Raw genomic sequence first — 18,817 nt, forward strand, 5'->3', positions numbered from 1 at the left:
AGATTTCAGTGGCTGAACCCAAAGAAAGTTTCCTTTTTTTCTCATTTCACAGTTCAAAAAGGGTTTGGGATCAGGGAGTCAGCTCTTTGGGGTCGATTTGAGAAGACAGGCCTTTTGCGTATATATTCTAGGCCATCAGTCCTAAAAGCACCACCGCATAGCTTTGGAAAAGGAAGCAAAAGAAAAATAAAAAAAAGTACTCCATTCACCTTTAAAAAAAGAAAAGAAAAGGAAGCAAAAATTAATACCCTCTACTCTTTTTTTTAAAAAAAAATACATTTTATTGATTTTTTACAGAGAGGAAGGGAGAGGGATAGAGAGTTAGAAACATTGATGAGAGAGAAACATCGATCAGCTGCCTCCTGCACACCCCCCACTGGGGTTGTGCCCGCAACCAAGGCAGATGCCCTTGACTGGAATCGAACCCGGGACCCTCAGTCCACAGCCCACACTCCACCCACTGATCCAACCTGGCTAGGGCTTTAAGTGTTTGGTTTTTTTAAACAGTATACCCAAGTTTTGAATTTTAGTAAATTGTCTCTGATTTTCTGAGTAAAACTAATATAGCCTTGCTGTTGTAGATTAGAAAGGATCTTTAAAAAAACTTCATCTGATACTTTAAAATTTTTCAGAGAGCCTTTTTCTTCAGCTATCTCCTCTCTGCCTTCCTATCCTGTCTCACTTCTGTTTGAAAGTACTTTGTGATCACAGTGTATTATTTGCTATTTTGTGACTTTTACAAGCATTGATTAGATATGAACATTGCTCTCCTTGACATAGATCTTTTTAAATTCAGTGGCAAGTGCATTTTCCCAATTCTGTGGAACCACAGACCTCCAAACCTTCATGATTGCTAAGATGAGTTGGGAAGAAAGTGAACCTGGATCTGCTTCCTGCAAAAATGTCAATATTTTCTACAACAAAGAGGGAGGGGAGGACCCTCACTGGAATGCCATCTGTCCTTGCCTGTGGGAGCCGGCCGGAGAATGTTTTCACAGCCAAGAGATTACTTGGCATCACTGACACAGAAATTCAGCAGGGTGGCTTACAGGCCAGGAGCTGGCTGATTTAAAGAGATACTTTGCTATGTGAAAACTGGAAGTATAGGAATGTGTTTCAGTTTTGAAACTGCTAGACTAAAGGATTGTTTACTTATTCAGAGTGTTTCTCATAGGAATCTTTTTTAAAAAAGATATTTTTTTATTGATTTCAGAGAGGAGGAGACAGAGAGGGAGAGAGAGAAACATCAATGATGAGAGAGAATCATTGATTGGCTGCCTTCTGCACGCCCCCTACTAGGGATCGAGCCAGCAACCTGGGCATGTGCCCTTGATGGGAATCGAACCCAGGACCCTTCAGTCTGCAGGCCGATGCTCTATCCACTGTGCCAAACTGGCTAGGGAATCTTTTAATCAGCAGAATCACTTAATTTATTTAAATATTAGATTATTAACAAGTTATTTTGTTGCTCAGCGTTTTAGGAAGTGAGCAGCTGATAAAACGAGATGCAGTTCCCCTTATATAGTTTCATTATTTCAGTTTCATTATACTATGCTGTTTCTTAAGCAAATAAACACCCTTCTTTTTTTAATAAAATATATTTTATTGATTTTTTACATAGAGGAAGGGAGAGGGATAGAGAGTTAGAAACATCGATGAGAGAGAAACATCTATCAGCTGCCTCCTGCACACTCCCTACTGGGGATGTGCCTGCAACCAGGTACATGCCCTCGTCCGAATCGAACCTGGGACCCTTTAGTCCTAAACAACCTTCTATTACATATGGAAACTCAGTTCTGTTGCAGTTTGAGGTTCAACACACAAAGCTCCGCTTCTGACATATGTATGGTCAGTTGCCTAAACTGAATTCCAAAGAAGGGTCTTAGCTACCTGGTTTCCTGTGGAGGAAACCCAGATCACTTTGAACAGCAACCCGAAGAGGCATTCACCAGGTCATCTTGGGTGGGAGTGAAATTCTTTTAAATTCATTTGGCAGCTTTCAGGGCCCAGCTCCCTTCCTGGGGAGTGTTGCTCTGTGGGATGTTTGCCACTCAGTGTCTAATCCATCTGTGTGGGTCCAGCTCTTCCTGAAAACATACTCATTTGAAAAAATAAAAATAGCCCAACCGGTGTGGCTCAGTGGCTTGGTGTTGAACTATGAACCAGGAGGTCTCGGTTGGATTCCCGGTCAGGGCACATGCCCGGGTTGCGGGCTCAATCTCCAGTGTAGGGCATGCAGGAGGCAGCCGATCAATGATTCTCATCATTGATGTTTCTATCTCTCTCCCTCCCTCTCTGAAATAAATAAAAATATATTTTAAAATAAATAAATAAAAATAAAAGCATGTTCATTTGGGAACCTTGAACCATCTGTAGCATCTGAGTCCGCATCATTCTTGTGGCCCCAACGCACCCCATCCAGCTGTGTTATTTCTCCCGAGTTTACTTACAGCAGATGCCACCGCCGCTCAGGTGGGCCTTTATCCGATCTCGCTCTTCTCAGGAAAGGAGCAGTCATCCCAGCCTGCTCTGCTCCTCGGTGCCTCACACTCTGGGCGAGGAGAAAGGCGGTGAGATGCTTCCGCGGCCACACACGACGCCTCCCTTTGATGACCGTCTGCAGACAGGGGTTCAGGGTAGGGTCCCAAACCATGTCTTCTGAGGGGAGAAGTGATTCCACAACAGAAAGAAGTTGCCTCATGACAATGAAAGGACAGCTTCAAACACGCTGTCCGCAACTCATCAAATGACAGCGATGAAGCAACCCGTTCAGGTGATGCCAGGCTGTCAGCCGATCCGGGCTGGAAGATTAATGGCAGATGAAAGGAGGAAGCACACCTGAGCCAACTTGCTCAGGAGCTGAAATATTCAAATGTGGGTACAAAGTGGTTACCTAATTCCGGCACCTGTTCTGACTCAGCACCCACTGAAGTGCTGAGCCAAGATTAGACATGACGCAGGGCCAGCAGCAGAAGCAGGCCATTTCACAGTGACACCACCCAGATGGGGCAGAGCGCCCAGGGGCTGTGCCCTCAGCGGGGGAGGACTTTTGAGGCCTTTCTCCTACCATCAGGCAGGACGTGGACTGACGTCGGACGTCCCTGGAGTAGCTTGCCAAATAACATACCGTGGCCCTGACATTTAAAACATTGCCAGTTGTAGATTTTAAAAGTGTATCAATGGGGTTTTGGGTCCATCCGTATTGATTTCAGCAGCCTTTAGTCTACATCCAGTGGTTTTAAAGTGACATCTACTTAGCCGATTTATTTGTGGTGCCTTCTTCATGACTGTGTAGGACAGTATCGCAAAAGATCTGCCCACGGCTGCTTATATAAATCTTTAAGTTCAGTACCCGTGGGCTTTCACTAGAGGGTAAAGGGGGGGGGTAGAGGGTGATGGAGGAGACTTGACTTGGGGTGGTGAACACACAGTGCAAGATACAGATGATGTATTCTAGGATTGTACACCTGAAACCTATATAATTTTATTAACCAATGTCACTCCCAATGAATTCAATAACAAATCTTTTTAAAAACGTAATGGAAGAATTTTTGTTTGCAGAATATGGAAGCGCTTTATAGTACTTGTGGGAGGGAATCTTGAAAAGATGGCCGCCAAGTATGACCTGTCTGGAATATGGGGGGTGGGGGGGGGCGATGTAAGCATCTGCTTGAAGTAGCTTTTTACTAGTGGACTGCATGGCTTACTTCATGAATAGTCAAACCTAAGCCTTGGCAGCAGTTTTAATTCTCTAGGGACCGCACTTTTGTTAAAAGGGGTAATATGGGTTGTGGTAAGATGAGAATGGGTTATAGACTAATGAGACAGAAAACCCAATTCAGATGTTGACTGAGCATGTTACTGGCGGGTGGATATCAACCACTTGGATGCATTTGAGTCATTAGCAGAGACCGGGGGAGGGCCTTTGTCATCTCCTCTAGCTTCCCCAGCCTCCAGTCCTGGACTCTGACAGTCTAGATGGTGGAATATGCCCAAGACCTCACAGGCAGCCTATCTCATGGGTGCTTGCCCAGATCTAAGTTTATAAAGTTCCCCTTTGACCTCTAACACTTTGGCTTGCTCTCTGGAACTTCTTAGGATGAATCTATTGCTATAAGAAAGGTTTTCTAATAGTTGAAGTTAGGTCGCTTGTGTTCACTAGCTTGCTGTTTTCCTCTTCCAGGCTCACTCTGTGGGTCTGGATCCTTCCGAGGTTCTCACTTAAAGACAATGGACTTCCCAGAGAGGAGAACAACCCTTTAGCCAAGCAAAGAGCAGTATTTGTGCTTATGAATTACACTCTCCAAAGAGCCCATGAGCACGTTGCCAGACCAGTACCCCATCTCATTCAGCCTTCCCTCCCTCAGAGTTCCCAGACCTTCCGCCCTCCTGGAGGTCCACCATTGCTGGCATCAGTTAGCCAATGTTCTGCAAAGGGATGCCCAGCAAAGGAATGAAATGTGGCAGCTATTGTCGGGATGGAGCCCCGTTTTCTGGGCAGTATACTTCTAGATGGTTGGGTAAGTTGAGAAATTCAAGTACTTCCTTTTGGCTATAATTTAACATTTCCTGAACATCTTTTTATAAATTATCATTTTATGATATAATTTATATCAAATAGTACAACCATTTTGAAAAGTAATTTGGCATAATATAGTTGACCCAGCAATTCCATTTTTAGGTATATACTCTACAGTATCTCTTGCATGTATGTACCAGCAGACATGGAAAAGAATGTTCATGGGAGCACTGTCTACAACAGAGACAAAAACAAATCGGTGACAAACAATACTAGAAACAAATTGCTCGTTCATTTTTAAAAGTTGTGGCAAAATATACATAACATAAAATTTACCATTTTAACCACTTTTAAGTGTATAGTTTTGTGGCATTAAGTGCATTCATATTGTAGTATAACCATCACCACCATCCAGCTTCCCTTTTCATCTTCCCCCACTGAAACTCTGTACCCATTAGACACTAACTACCCAGTTACCTTTCCCCTTGGCCCCTGAAAACTTCTATTCTTACTTTCTGTCTCCATGAATTTGGCTATTCTAGTCACCTCATATAAGTGGAATCCTACAATATTTGTCCTTTTGTGACTGGCTTATTTTATTTAGCTTAATGTTTTCAAAGTTCATCCATGTTGTAACATGTAGCAGAATTTTCTTTTTAAAGCTGAATAATATTGAGTATATCATGTATACTCCAACATTTTGTTTCTCCATTCATCTATTGATGGATGCTTGGATTGCTTCCACCTTTGGCTCTTGTGAATAAGGATGCTATGAACATGGGTGTACAGATATTTGCTCAAGTTCTTTATTTCACTTCTTTTGGGTATATACCCAGAAGTGGAATTGCTGGGTCATATGGCAATTCCATGTTTTGAGGAATTGTACTGTTTTCCACAGTGACTACACCTGTTCATTCACTTTTCTAACTGCATATAACATCCTATCTAATAAAAGAGAAACATGGTAATTAACTGTAACTTCGCTACCCTTCCCATTGGCTAATCAGGGAGATATGCAAATTAACTGCCAACCAAGATGGCGGCCGGCAGCCAGGCAGCTGAAGTGAACAGGAGGCTTGCTTGCTCCAGTGACGGAGGAAGCCAAGGTTCCCTGCCTGCCTTGCCGGCCTCTGAGCTTGCACTCTAAGAAACATTGTTGCAAATATAGAAGCTAAACAAAACTCCAGAAACCTGCCGTCAGAGCTGGAGCGAGCAGGACAGAAACAGTGTTACAATTATAGAACCCAAACAAACCCAGATCCCTGCTTTCAGCAGCTGAGGCCTCAAGCTGGAGCTGGCCTCAGAGCTAAAGCTGGCTCTCAGCTCCAGTGACAGCTATAGAAGGTAAATAAATCCCAGAATAAAAAAAGAAAAGAAAAAAGGAGAGGTTGGGAGCTTCAGTCACCTGCCAGCCTGAAAACGGCCCTCAGCCCCTCACCCAGGCTGGCCAGGCACCCCAGTGGGGACCCCCACCCTGAAGGGGGTGTGACCAGCTGCAAACAGCGATCATCCCCTCATCCAGGCTGGCCAGGCACCCAAGCGGGACCCCCATCCTGATCCGGGACACCCTTCAGGGCAAACCAGCCGGCCCCCACCCGTGCACCAGGCTTCTATCCTATATAGTAAAAGGGTAATATGCCTCCCAGCACCGGGATCAGCAGAGCCGCGAAGCCTCCTGAACCCAGGATCAGCGGAGCCGCGAGGCCTCCTGGCACCGGAATCAGCGGAGCCGCGAGGCCTCTTGGCACTGGGATCAGCGGAGCCGCGAGGCCTCCTGGCCCCTGGAGCAGCGTGACAGGGGGCAGCACCCAAACCCCCTGATCGCCCTGTGGCTCTGTGTGTGACAGGGGGTGGGGCCACAACCTCCCTATCCACCCTGCTCTGTTCCTGACAGGGGAAGGAGCCCCAACCCCCTGATCGGCCCTGCTCTGTGCCTGATAGGGGGGAGCTCCCCAACCCCCTGATGGGCCGTGCTCTGTGCGTGACAGGGGGAAGCTCCCCAACCCCCTGATCGGCCCTGCTCTGTGCATGACAGGGGGTGGCGCTGCAACCTTCCCATCGACCCTGCTTTGAGTGTGACTGGGGCCGGTGCCCCAACCCCCCAATCGGCCCTACCCTGAGCGTGACTGGGGGTGGCATCGCAACCTCCCGATCCGCCCTGCTCTGTGCATGACAGGGGGTGGCGCCCCAACTCCCCAATCGGCCCTGCTCTGAGCCCGATCAGGGGCTGCACCTAGGGATTGGGCCTGCTCTCTGCCACCCGGGAGCGGGCCTAAGCAGCAGGTCATTATCTCCCGAGGGGTCCCAGACTGTGAGAGGGCACAAGTGGGGCTGAGGGACAACCCCCCCCTGCCAGTGCACAAATTTTTGTGCACCGGGCCTCTAGTACTATATAACTATATAACTATATAACTATAACATAACTTATTAGATATTGCCTTTTCTGTAAAATGGTTTGTAAGATATATACCTACCAGAGTTCCTAGTGATCCATATATTTGACAACAGTATAATCAGGTTTCTTAATTGTTTCTAATTTAGTGGTTTAAAAACGATTATCTTATCATAATCTTAATTTTTATTTCCCTGATTAGCATTGCAATTGCTTATCATTTTATATGTTTGAAAGTTCTGTTTTTTACATGGAGATCTTTAATCTATTAAGAATTAATTTTTTGTATGGTGGATGACATGGGTCTAATTTCCTTCCTTTTTACATGAATAACTGTGTATGCTGGCTCCAATTTTTTCTCACTGCCACCAATCTCATATGTCAAGTTTCTACCAGTGGTTGGTCTGCCTCTGAGCTCTCTATTTGTTCACTTGGTTAATTAGTCCACCCATGTTAACGGCATCTGTTTTCTTTATGAAGTGACAATGATGTATTGAGAGAGTCTGGTGTGGGGTTAATTGGGCACTTATTGTCCAGTGTGGTAATTGCACCTGGGTATGGACTAGGTGGTTAGACTTGGCCTGTTGGTTGGGTTAAGTATGGTCCATGCACTCATGGTGCTCACAGATACATATTTAAGTCCTGATGATGCAATGTGATGTGTGGTAATAGGGGAATAGTTGACGTCGGAAAATAAGAAGAAACAATGAAGGAAACAACTAATTCTAATCTGAAGGTGTTCAAGGAGGTCACAGTCAAGGAGGTTGTCTGTTTCAAATAGGAAGTGTATAGTATTGTGATTGAGAGCTAAGCTGTAGAGGTTGATAAACTCATATTTCAACCACATTTAGCTGTGTGACCGTGACAAATTCTTGAAACCTCATAAGCCTCAAGTTTCTTATCTTATTCATTAGAGGTAATAATAATAATACCTACCTCAGGGAGTTGTTGGAAAGATTAAAAACTGACCATGTATCAGGAACAGTCAGCCCAGTCTGAGGGAACACAATGGAAGTATTCAATAAGTGTAAACCGCCCAACAGGTGTGGCTCAGTGGTTGAGTGTTGACTTATGACCCAGGAGATCACGGTTCAATTCCCGGTCAGGGCACATGCCCAGGTTGCAGACTTGATCCTCAATGTGAGGCATGCAGGAGGCAGCTGATCAATGATTCTCATCATTGATGTTTCTTTCTTTCACTCCCCCTCCCTTCCTCTCTGAAATAAATAAAAATATCCTATATAATAAAAGGCTAATATGCAAATTGTCCCCTCGACCCAGAGTTCGACCAGGAGTTTGACCAGGGAGCGGGGCCAGCTGGCCAACTGCCCGTGGCCCCACCTCCGATCACCCCCCCACCCTGATCAGGGCGGGCCGGCTGGACCCAACTGTGCACGAATTCGTGCACTGGGCCTCTAGTATATTAAAAAAATGTAAACCTATTAATTTTTTCACTTCATAGTATTGAGTATTTACTATGTGCCGGACATGGTAATAGGCTATAAATACAAGTGTGAGCAAAGCAGATGGTCTCTACCCTCATGTAGCTTTCTGTGATAAAATAATCACATAAATATGTCATTAGAGACTTTGATGAGTGCTATAAAGGAAAATTATGGCATGCTAGGACAGAACAGAAGAGGGAACCCTGCTTTATGATTATTTTTCGTCTCACTACTTCTGAGCTGGAACTTGAAGGATGAATAGGAGTTTGGGGGTGTGGCAGGCAGGGAAGGTCATCCCAGGCATTCTGAACTTTAAAGGAAAAGGCATGGCGATGTGGAAGTTTTCCACATGGTCAGGGGCAAGGACCTGGGCACCCCTTGCTTCACAGAGGCTTTGGAGGGTTTCTCCTGCCCACCTTTCCCAGGGGACAGGCAGGAGAAGGAGGCTGAATGATGCCTGTGGTCCCCAAACATGCCTTGTGGTTCAATGAACCCTGATCTTTGGTCAGTGTGGAAAGTTATCCTCAATGCCACTGATAGTTCCTTGGCAATGACAGATGGATAATGAATGTGAAAATGGTTCAGATGAGCTGGATCACAGTGAAGGCCTTTTGATGTTAGTGCTGGTCAAGAAGAGTTTAGGACTGACTTCAGTTTGGCGATCCGGAGCTCAAAAATAAAAAGTGTTCAGAGAAAAGACAGTTAAGTAATTAAACGTTTTTCTAAGACATAAGTGATATATTTTTACAAGATGATGGCAATACTGTTGTTCATTTACAGTAGATGTGGCATTATGTTTGCAAGAAGGGCAAGTTAGGTGATTGGGGGTTTTCTGGAACAACTACCATTCAAGTTCTCAAATGTTAGTCGATATCAGAACCCCCCCAGGAGCTTGTTAAACATTTATTGTGGTCCTTAGGTTGATGAAGGAAAAGAGCCTGAGGTTTTGCAAGGCCCTCTGCAGGAGGGATTGAGGAGGAAGGACCAGGACTGGGTCCTGCCAGCACCAGACATCCTCAGACTTGGCCTTTTCTGGGAGCAGGGACGTTTCCCAGGGCCATTGCTCTGCACAGATGGCTCGCAACTGCAGTTCAGAGCCAGAGCCCATGACCACGTGACCTGGCCTGCCTTGAGGAGAGAAAGTGGCCTGGTGGCTTTTAGCTGTGAGGTTGATAATACTTACCTTGAAAGAGAAGGTCACATAGTCACTAACCCTGTTTCCTCCCAATTCCATTAAAAAACCTGATGTTGCTAAATAGGAACGTGGGCCCTTACTCATTTCTCAAGTAGAATGAAATAAAATTGATTGTCTGTAAAATATTTATCAGATCTAGGCTAGTGTTTGAATTATAATATCTCCTGCAGGCTTTAAAGTGTCCTATCTCTGCTTATTTCATTATTGATTAGACAATTTTACTGAATGCGGTGACTATGATGTGTTTACTGGGATTCATTTACTCACTCTTGAGGATTAATTTAATTCCTTTATGATAACAATTTTTCCTGAGGACTTTTTTTCCTCTCAAAGGGCCACATCCAAATTTATTAGACTGTTATATAGTTCACAATAATTTGGGTGTAACTGAATAATTTATACCTGTGTTTGCCAAGCCTGGCTGCCCATCAGAATTACCCGGGGAGTGTCTTAAAAATGTTGATTTCCAATTCCCATCCCAGACCCCAGTGCAGCAGAACCCTAGGCCTTCTTGGACTAGGATTTGGGAGCTGATCAATGTAGTTTAGTCTTGGGTAATTTTAAGGTAAAATGCTATTGTTATTAAACGTAGAATTTTCTGTTGCTTACACCACCTGTCCTTATTTCTTTGCATCCTCCCACCCGCTAGAATGACCCAAGCATCTCTCCATAGATTAGAGGTGGGCTTCAGGTGAGGACACCTGAGGTGAAGGAGGCTGGGAGCGGAACTGTGTTGTCACTGATGGTAGTCACTGTGAAGGGAGGAGCCAGCTACAGCAAGCAGAACGGCCACCTGGTGAGGTTCCCTCTCTCCCTCCTGCTGGCCTGGCCTGGCCCAAGCTCTTTGGGTCCGTGTCATCCATTTGACTGGGTCCCTGAAGACACTCAGGAAAACTAGGTCGCTCTGGGTTACGTGCCAGCAGGCTTCACCCTGTTCGATGACATGGATTGGCCACAGGCCTTGAAGAGTACGGACCTATAAAGTCAGTCGATGAGTAAAGACACAGTCATACCATTTCAGAGCTATCAAGACTGAAACACAACAAGTGTAACCACAACATTGACAACAACACACCCAAAACACTAAGGTGTTGTTTCCCTCCCCGTCATGTCCATAAATAAATAGGCTTTTCTTTACTGAACAAAGGCCATCCATCTATTTGAACTAAATATCAGTCTCCTGGTTTGATCAAGAATTTCATGAAGTTAAATTGATCTATTAGAAAAGCCTTGCGTGTGGTACAAAAAAGTAAACCACATTTCAAGGCATGCATTGGGGGCACATGGCAAATTTTAACTGTACAAAAGGCATATGATGACAAATAAGCTCCTCTCTTCCTGTCCAGATCTTGTTCCTCAGGGGCACATACTAAGACAAATTTCTTGACCATTCTTTGAAAAACATTTTATGCTGATGTGGTATAATACCACCTCATGCAGCAGCATAGGCAGCCTTTCATTTATTATCTATTTGTTTAAAGATTTTTATTGATTTTTAGAGAGAGAGGAAGGGAAAGGGAAAGAGAAACATCGATATGAAAGCAAAACATTGATCAGCCGCCTCCTGCATGCCCCCTACCAGGGATTGAGTCCACAACCCCAGCACGTGCTCTGACTGGGAATCAAACCGGCAACCTTTTGGTGCATGGGACCCACTGAGCCACACCGGCCAGGGCTAGGCAGCCTTTTAAAAAACAAGTTGTTTCCAGCCTTTTTGCTATTATAGGACACGCTTTAATGGACATGTTTGTATCTATACACACATATAGGGTGGAGCAATAGTGGGTGTACAGTTGTGAGTATGTGAAACACAGAATTTATTCTTGTATTATTATTTAGTAACTGCTGTATTATTTTCCATACAAACAATTGTAAACCTACTTTTGCCCCACCCTATATACATATCTTGGCCATGAGTCTCTGAGCCCATGGTTGGTATATTTGAAAGATACCTTCTGAAAGTAGAAGTTACAGGCTCAGTGGGCATGTGCACACATAGTTTTGATAGATGGTCCAAATTGTACCCCACGCCCCCAAAGAGTTGCACCAGTTTGCCAGTCACCAAGAATATAGGAGAGTCATCTTACCGGATGCTCTTATTGTTTCTAACAGCGCTTCTGTTGATTTTCTGTCTGTGTGCTTTTCCAGTTACACGATGCATCATTGCATATAAGGATAATTTGACCTTCTTCTAATTTTAATACCTCTGTTTATTTTTGATTTTTTGCATGTAATTCTAGAGCAATGCTAAATAGCAGGGAGGGCGCGTCTTTGTCTTTTTCCGGACTCTAATGAGAAAGCTTCTATTATTTCCTTGTTGAGGTTGAAAATTAAAAAACTTTTTTTGCTGAGAATTAAAAAAAAATATGAAATGGTATGTTTTGTAAAATGCCTTTCTGAAATCTATACAAATTATTTTATTGAAAATAATTAATTATATTGAATCAAGATGTCTCAGGAAATCTAAAACTTCTGGTTTCCCTGAATCCACCAGAAAAGGTTATGGTTACATTATTTGTGGTATAAAAAACAAAAAATATAGAAACTGGAAAATGTCTCTCAATAGGGAAATGGTTAAATAAATTACAGCACTTTCATATAGTGGGAAACTATTCAGCTCTTTAAAAAAATAATGAAGTAGATTGTTTATGCCAAGGTCTGAGGTCTGAGGTCCAGTAAAAACAGCAAGTGCAGTATAGTGTGTGCCTCGCTTGTGCTAACAACGAAAAGGGGAACACACATGTAAACATGCATGTAGATGCAAAGGAAAACTCTGGAAGGACGCAGAAGAAACGATTGGCAACGCTTGCTTCTTAGTGAAGGATAGAGGCCTGGGAACTGAGAGAATCTGCTCTGTGTTTGGATTTATTTAAAAAAACCACATGCATGTATTCCTTTTATCATTGTAAAAAGAATGAGCAAAACGTGTTATTTTAAAAGAAAAATTTTTTTGTTGTGTTAAAGGTTTAAATGCGAGTCACCAAAAGGTGAAAGACAAGCAGTATTCAACATAGCTACTTATGGGTCACATTTTTCATGGAGAGGTTTTGTTTGTTTTTGCACCTCACTCCTCTAATCCTCCATTCTACAATGGAGCTCCAGCTTCTGGAATTTTCCACAAACCCCCGCACCCTCTGCAGTGGGAGCTCATTCCACCTGAGTTGGCCTCGCGCTTGCAGCTGGGTGAGTCACGTAGATCTTTTGAGCAAATGTGCTCCAAATAGAGTTCCCGGCTCCAATCTTAGGAGCAAACAGGAGCCTCTGTGGCCTTGTGCTGACAGACTCTTCCAGCCCGATGGGCAGTAGGGAAATGATTTACTAAATCAGGGCCAGCGATATGAGGACGTAAGCTTTCGTTAAAAATTATGATTGAAACGGGGAAAACGCCTGCCATAGTGATCCCTGAAAAGAACAGATGAAGGGATCACATACACACAATGACTAACGTTGCAAAAATAAAAGGGGAGGAGGGTTTGATGAGGTCGCTTTGGGAGCGTGGTTTGGTAGAGAGATGGGTTTTCCCCAAATATCTTCTTACTTTTGGCATTACATCAGTGTATTTTACTTAAAAATTGTTTTTGAGTTCCTGATATGAAAAAGAGGAAATCTATTTTCTTGTTTCCTTTTAATATCCACTGTGGAGAAGGGCAGTGCTCAGGCTCAAGGTCACACAGCCAAGAAACTCAGCACCACCCTTCAGGGGGGGTTTCTATTGTCGCCATGGCAAGGCTGGGCACAGCTCTGAGTGCAGAACCCCATTAAGGCGGGATCCCGCTTTGGAGCCTCCTAATGAATGGCCGCTACCCTGGTTATAGTTTATATCAGCATGGCTCGTCCCGATGCTCATTTATCATTTCACGCCTTGATGCCAGGCCCTACTGTTCTCTCGGTTGATGAAAATTGTTTGTCGGGGGGAGGTGATTGTTTAGCAACTTAGCAAAAGCTTTAGAAATGCTCCCTGAATGTCCAGAGAGCTTTGACTCTCAGGAAGCCGATTGGTCACCATTGTCAGGAACAATATTTGCCTCCTTTTATTCCCCTGCACATCTTCTCTCTCAGCTAATGTGGTAAACAGCACTGACCTCCACTCATTAATTACCAGGCATATCAGGCGAGACCCAACCATCCTGAACTCCTTTCTTCCTATTGTAACAGAAGAAAGAATGCCCAGGGGTTCCTATATTTCTGCCTCCTTCCTGGAGACGACTGTATCTACACAGGCAGATAGAGCACGAGCGTGCTTCTGGCTAGTGATAAACTGCTCTGCTGCTTTGCTGACTGCTGCAGGAGGCTGGCCTCGCCTGGAATCAGTCCTCTTCCCCTTGCGACACTGGGTCCTTTGGTCTGATCACTAGGAAAGGTAGTTTCATAAAATGGCATGGGACCTGCCTGGCCGGCGTGGCTCAGTGGTTGAGCGTCGACCTATGAACCAGGAGGTCACAGTTTGGTTCCTGGTCAGGCCACATGCCTGGGTTGTGGGCTCAATCCCCAGTAGGGGGCGTGCAGGAGGTAGCCGATCAATGATTCTCTCTCATCATTGATGTTTCTATCTCTCTCTCCCTCTCCCGTCCTCTCTGAAATCAATAAGAATATATTTTTAAAAAATGACATGAGACCTTCCGACTTTAGTCAGTTCAGGGAATGACCAGATGGTGAGCCACGCTCCACCACTGAGGTCTTATGAATTTACAGCTGGGAGATTCCTTATATTGTAGGGAAAAGTAAAAACATGAAGTTTGAACTGGGAAACAGGCAGAGTTTGGGGAAATATGATATTTGGGGACATGTTTTTGTATCCAACTCTTAGTCACATAATCAACATTCCACGGAAAGCAGAGGATAGCGTGGAAAGCAATCAATGGGGAAATCTCAGGGAATGATGGGAAGATCTTAGTAAAAGCAGCAGCGTGCTTGTGGGGCAATGCTGACTATCTCATCAAAGTGCCATTTCCACTGTGCCTAATGTTTTTTTGCTTCTTTCTGCCTCGTGCAGTCCTCTGAGGGCTTCGGTGGGCAGGGCCGAGGCAGAAGGCACTCCCTCAATCTGGGCCTGGCCATTCTGAATGGTCAGTTTCACTGTAATCCTCACACTCTTCCAATCTCCACTTGCTTTGGTGATGTCATCACCAACCTTTTTGGGAGACAGATCCAGGGGGCCGATCTTGGGGGCCAGGGCAGACATGGCACCGACTTCCCCACCGGTGCGCCTCAGGTATCCCCTTTAGTCTCGTTGGGGCTGAAATGCGGCGGCATGGTGGTGGGGGGCTGCTGTCAGGTGAACCTGGGTTCATTCTGGAGGACCGAAGAAAGTTGCACCTAAGCCTCCTCCAAGCCAAAAGCTGGAAGCCATATGACAGAGCAAAGGCACGTTTCCATGTAACATCTGGGCATTTTTCAATGGTCTGTTTTTTTCCCACAGCACAATACTTAGCCACCTCTTGTGCCACCTCTCGTGCCACCTCTTGTGCCTCCAGAATGAACCCAGGTTCACCTGACAGCAGCCCCCACCACCATGCCGCCGCATTTCGGCCCCAACTAGACTAAAGGGGATACCTGAGGTGCACTGGTGGGGAAGTCGGTGCCATGTCTGCCCTGGCCCCAAAGATCGGCCCCCTGGATCTGTCTCCCAAAAAAAGGTTGGTGATGACAACACCAAAGCAATGATTAGATCTGGGTCAGTTTTGGTACTTGCAGTGGACATCTGTTGTTTTGGTCTGACTAGCATCCCTTTCCCTGCCCTTGGGAAACAGCAGCCAGACACTCCTTTGGGAGAACTACCCTACTCCACTGCAGTCTTGATGAAGCTGTCAATCAAGGGGGAGAGGCGGAATCTGAGACCCAAGCCAGGCCAATCAGACTCTTCTGGGAATTTTAATCACAAGTGGAATAACATCAGGCAAGAAAAAATAATTCAAGTCCAGTGAGGCACCATTAATTCCTACTACATAAAAGAGCATGCTGAGGAGGCAGTGTAGCCTTGAGAGTATGAGCTGTAGAGATCGTCTTCGAAACCCAGTTCTGCCACTTTCTAAATACGGCCTTGGGCAAGCTAATGAACCTCCCGTGACTCAGTTTCCTCAGATTGTAAGTAAGGGATCATAGTTCTTCCTCATAGGATTGTTAGCGTTACATGACTCGAGCAGAGCTCTTTTTAGGACCTAAGAACCACTCTTGAGTATTTGAAGCAGAAGAGGAATTTGATGCACGGAATCAGGAATATAAAAATCAATGAAAGGCTGGAGAAGCAGCTTCTGGAACACACTTCCTAACTGGCCTGCCAGGGAAGCTGCCTCTTGTGCCACCATCAGAAAGGCAGACCATTAGCGGGTCATCACAGGGACAGCCGACTTCAAGAACACAAGGCCACAGCTGTGACCCAGGGACCAGGAAGGCGCTTGACTGCTACTGTGGCCACCTTTCATCACTCAAGAGGTTGGAGACTGGACAGAGGGCAGGACTTTATCAAGAGCATCAAGATCACCGAGGGTTAGATTTTAAGGTTAAAACGATGCTAGTAAAAGTGTTTGCATTTGTAAACAGGTGGTGCAACTTCAAACTGAATGACCTGAGGACCCTTTCAGCTCTATGATTTCATAATTCCCAAGTCACATGCAAAATTCAGTCTCATTAACTTGTAATTATGTTTCATCTGTGTGATTGCAAAGAGGGAAGATAGTAATTCCTGGGCCCCGCAGCAAAACAGCAGCATTTATTGCTTGCATCGTCCTGACTCCCTTGAAATGCAGTTTTGAAAGCATAATTCACTTTTGGAATCTTGGCCTGGTGAACTGGAGACTTAAGCAGTAGTGACATATACCGTCTTCCACTGAATCAAAGTGGATGAGTTTAGGGGTGTCCACAGAGCAGGACCTCCCTAGTGTGGAGGGGGTGCTGGCATGTGAGAAGAGGGAGGTGTGAGGACTGAGAGCTGAGCCAGCTGTCAGAGCCCCTTCCTCCTGCAGGTCGCTCCTGGGATCTAGGCTGAGCACCAGTTACCTGGAGGAGAAACCACTAAAGCAGCATTTTTCTCTTGAATAGACTACAGACCTTTTTGTTTGTTTGTTTAATCAGGAAAGAAATTCTGTGTTAATTAGACTTATTGTAGTTACCATTTTGCAATTATATGCAACTATTAAATCACGAGAGGCCCGATGCATGAAAATTTGTACAAGTGTAGGCCTTCCTTCCCCTGGTTGCCAGCACCGGCTTCCCTCCAGCACCTGGGACCCGGGCTCTGGCCCCGGCTTCTTCCGGAAAGACGTCAGTCTAATTAGCATATTACCCTTTTATTATTATAGATTATGTTGTAAAACTAAAACCAATGTAATATTTCAGTTAAACCTCAATTTAAAAAAAGAATAAATTCTCACAAGCTGAATATCGGATTAAATGGTTTTTACTATAACTACTTAAGTATGCAAAATTACAGTTATGTAAAATTTTGCATATAGTATTTACATAATTCCAAATTTCCATTTATATATATGGAATATATATTCTACAACATGCCAGCCCCATTTTTTATATATACTAGAGGCCCAATGCACCAAATTCGTGCGGGGGGGGGGGGGCGGGTCCCTCAGCCCAGCCTGTGCCCTCTCGCAATCTGGGACCCTCGCTCCTTACCACCCGCCTGCTTGCTCCTTACTGCTTGGCTCGCCGCTCTTTAGTGCTGCCGTGGAGGTGGGAGAGGCTCCAGCCATTACTGTTGCTCTCGCCAGCCTTGAGTCCACTGTGGGAGCACACTGACCATCAGGGGGCAGCTCCTGCATTGAGTTTCTGCCCCCTGGTGGTCAGTGTGCATCATAGTGACTGGTTGTTCTGGTCATTCCGGTCGTTGTGCCATAACAGTTGCTGGGCTTTTATATATATAGACTAGAGGCCCGATGCACGAAATTCGTGCAAGGAGCTCAGCCCTCGCAGGCCTGGCTTCGTCTGGAAGGTCATCCAGAAGGTCGTTTGGCTGTTCGGTCTAATTAGCATATTATGTTTTTATTATAGACTAGAGGCCCAATGCACGAAATTCGTGCCTCATCATCCCTAACCACTCTGCCTCCTGTATCATCGCCCCGAACCTCTCTGCCTGCCTGCCTGATCGCCCCTACATCCCTCTCGCAATCTGGGACTGTTGGCTTCTAACCACTTGCCTGCCTACCTGATTGCCCCTAACCACTCTGCCTCCTGTATCCAACGCTGAGGCTTCATCCAGAAGGATGTCCGGAAGGTCGTTCGGCTGTCCGGTCTAATTAGCATATTAAGCTTTTATTATTATAGGTATCTTCTGTATATATAAAAAGATATAATTATAAAACAGTACAGTGTTATGGTTAAGAACACAGGTTCTGGTCCTGGACCTGTTTGGTTTCAAATCCTAGAGCTACCACCTACTTATATGTATCCTTCGGTCAGTTCATCTCTCTGTGCCTCGGTTTACTTACTGGTAAAATGCAGATAACAGTACTGATCTCACAGAGTTGTTGTGAAGATTAAGTGAGTTAATCCATGTAAAGTGCTTAGCACAGTGCCTGGCATATCATAAGCTCTCAGTCCGCACGAGCTATTACATGATCATAAAAACAAAGCCAATGTATGAAGGAAGCACAAACGTCCGCAGAGCAGTATCGTCCAGGTAAGCCGCCATTAATGTAAGATGGCAGATGATGCTGTTGTTCTGAAACTAATTGGTCATGTTGTCTCGAGGCCAGTTCTGATTTGCTTTGGCTTTCGGGTTCAATGCTAATGCAGAGAAGGCCTGCTAGCCTGGCCTTGTGTGCTAGTTCAAAATCATCACAGTTGATTACAACTCTGCCCTTGAGCATTCCTGAGATGCCGATTTCAATGACACGCCACTTGATGACTCGGTGGAACTGTCTTGCTCATTCAAAAGTAAAGTTAGCGTTGCCACATCTGGAAATCTGCATTAAGTGAGTATCTAATTGCATTATCGCTAGAACGAGAAACAAAAAGGTTCTTTCTTGTTCATTTACTGCTCCATTCACAATAAATGGACTTTTACAAGCTGGTAGGTACAAGATAGGGTTGATGGACAGAATGAGAATGTGGTTCTGATTACTACAAGGTTCCTTTGAGCTTGGCATCCAAAACACTTGGCATCCTAACTACTTAGATTATTCCACTTATTTTGGACTCTTCATTGTTTATCACAACGCGATATCATTAGGCCTTTACTTCATAAGAATTTATTTACAAATATAAACTCTGAATTATATGGCAGAATATCAGGTGTTTTTTTTTTTTTTAAATTA

At 44.8% G+C, this 18,817-nt stretch overlaps 1 long non-coding RNA gene across 1 annotated transcript; it reads left to right on the forward strand.

Annotated features, from left to right (window-relative positions):
• The first annotated feature begins 3,809 nt into the window (after nucleotides 1-3,809).
• Nucleotides 3,810-10,693, forward strand: LOC106697172. The gene is made up of 2 exons (XR_002829289.1): nucleotides 3,810-4,520; nucleotides 10,201-10,693. It is a non-coding gene; the product is annotated as an uncharacterized LOC106697172 (long non-coding RNA).
• The last annotated feature ends 8,124 nt before the right edge of the window (nucleotides 10,694-18,817 follow it).

The sequence above is a fragment of the Myotis lucifugus genome, unplaced genomic scaffold, assembly GCF_000147115.1.
Source record: "Myotis lucifugus unplaced genomic scaffold, Myoluc2.0 scaffold_52, whole genome shotgun sequence".
NCBI classification, from domain to species: Eukaryota; Metazoa; Chordata; class Mammalia; order Chiroptera; family Vespertilionidae; genus Myotis; species Myotis lucifugus.